This window comes from Dendrobium catenatum, unplaced genomic scaffold (genome assembly GCF_001605985.2).
Source record: "Dendrobium catenatum unplaced genomic scaffold, ASM160598v2 original_scaffold_57423, whole genome shotgun sequence".
NCBI classification, from domain to species: Eukaryota; Viridiplantae; Streptophyta; class Magnoliopsida; order Asparagales; family Orchidaceae; genus Dendrobium; species Dendrobium catenatum.
This window is the reverse complement of record NW_021375875.1, coordinates 214-2195: the sequence shown is the minus strand read 5'-3', so window position 1 is coordinate 2195 and position 1982 is coordinate 214. Positions and strand designations below refer to the sequence as shown.

The 1982-nt window shown below is 35.3% G+C and overlaps 1 long non-coding RNA gene across 2 annotated transcripts; it reads right to left on the bottom strand.

The window, feature by feature from the left end:
* On the bottom strand, positions 1 to 1297 carry LOC114578501. 2 transcript variants are annotated; one of them, XR_003699516.1, is made up of 3 exons: positions 531 to 1297; positions 303 to 378; positions 1 to 80 (listed from the first exon to the last, which is right to left on the bottom strand). It is a non-coding gene; the product is annotated as an uncharacterized LOC114578501 (long non-coding RNA). The 2 variants fall into 2 exon arrangements; XR_003699515.1 differs by having other exon boundaries at positions 1 to 87; positions 531 to 1294.
* Positions 1298 to 1982: the final 685 nt, after the last annotated feature.

Sequence of the window (1982 nt, the reverse complement as noted above, 5' to 3'; positions counted from 1 at the left end):
CGACATCTCCTGATGGTACATGTGTCGCAATCTCTGATGATGTCCCCATCACAATTAATCAGCAGCAGCATGTCATTGGGCTATATACTATTATAGAATTAATCATATTAAGCACAATAAAAAAGGAGAACAATAAGTGTATAAGATTCTAGCTTCAGCTAAAACAATCCCCAAAAAAGGAGAAAATGACTGAAACTGAATATAGAGCACCATGAACATTGATGAAATGAGAGAACATCAATTATAAACAGGTCTTTAATGAAACGACAACTTGATATTACAAGAATATTTTAAAGACCTACCTCCTCCATTTTGATTCCTCCTCGTCAAGAATGGTCCTCTCAGAATGGATCCTTTGGTTTAATTTATCAATTATATCTGCAAGCATAAGCCCAAGACTTAATCTCATATGCACAAGAACCATTTACTGTCAGATTGCAATAGATATTTTAAAATAAAAGTATTTTATTGAAGTCAGACTGCAAGTAAGAAAATTATGAAGCAAATTCAGAAGCTTTCAGAACAAGAACCTGACGATTCCACCAGCTGTTCACCATCCACAACTAGAATAGGAACCTTCTTATAGTAAGACCACTTGATTTCCTTCTTGCCAAAAGGGTTTACTTCCACAACCTTGTATGGTATATCATGATAGTCTAAAAATGCTGCAGTGAAACCAAAAATAAAAAATAAAAAAAATGAACGTTTAATCAATTTTTCAAGATATGAAGAAATATGAAAAAGTTCTCATGTCTTCAGAAGCTCATGAGATGGTCACTGGAATCAAACCCATTTCAGTGTAAATCATCCATGTAACGATGGGTCTCATGTCTTCATAAGCTCATGAAATGGTCACTGGAATCAAACCCATTTCAGTGTAAATCCATCCACGTAAAGACGGGCTTTGAAAACCAGGCAAGAAATATGACAGTGTCAAAAATATATTTTAGGGATTAACGTAGACTCGTTCGCTAATAGAAGGTTGGCCATAGCAATTTTCATTGAATAGTTCAAAAGCGCAAAGGATATCTGCTTGTGTTTTAGCGTTATAAGATATTACCAACAAGCGTTGAACAACATGGTATCACCACTAGTTATTCACAAGTTTCAACATGACTCGAAGAAGCATGACTCAGACAAATATAAGTTTTTTATTTTGTGTGATTTAATTTGATGGATTTAGTTTTGATTGATGAACTTGCTATCAAAGGAGCTAATAAAAGAGTATAATTTGGGTTGGTGCTCACATCCATAGAAAATCTCAAGTTTTGATTTAGCGGGTTTCTTGGCTTTGTGTTGATCTGGGTTGGGGCTTATAATCATTGGAAGTTGATAGAAAACACTTAAAGATCTCAAGTAATTCCTAACAATGTTTAGAAAACAGCGAAAATCCTCCACAAAAATCCACAAAAATCGAAAAAACAATAGAAAATTTGTATAATTTGATGAAATAGAAACGGAAAAATACCAAGAAATACCAAGATACAATTGATCCTCTATTCGAGAGGAGGATCTATCTCTCCCAAATCTCTAGACGCCACTAGAGCCCAAAGGAAAACCTAAATCTAGGAGATCTCAAATTTCAGCCAAATTCAAGATGCCCTAACCCTCGGAAACAAACTATTTAATGTACACAATTCAAAAGGAAATCTATAAAAAGTCCCTAAATTCAATTTCCCTCCTAAGCTTCCTTCAAAATTCTTCATACACGGCTTTGTAGAAATCGAGCGGTCAGATCCCGCGTACCGGAGGCGGAAGAGTTCTGCCTCTTATCTCCATGAGCCGGTCCCATATAGACAAGTTGGATCGGTACAATGGACCGGTCTAATAGAAGTCTTCCAAGCGAGACTTAGGCTTCGTTTGGGACGGCTTTCTTATTGTTTCTTAAAACAACTTTTTAGTATAAAAATTTTAATTTTTAAACTAGAAAGCCTTACAACATCAAGGAAGATATTTAATCTTACGACTTTACCCTAGAAAAC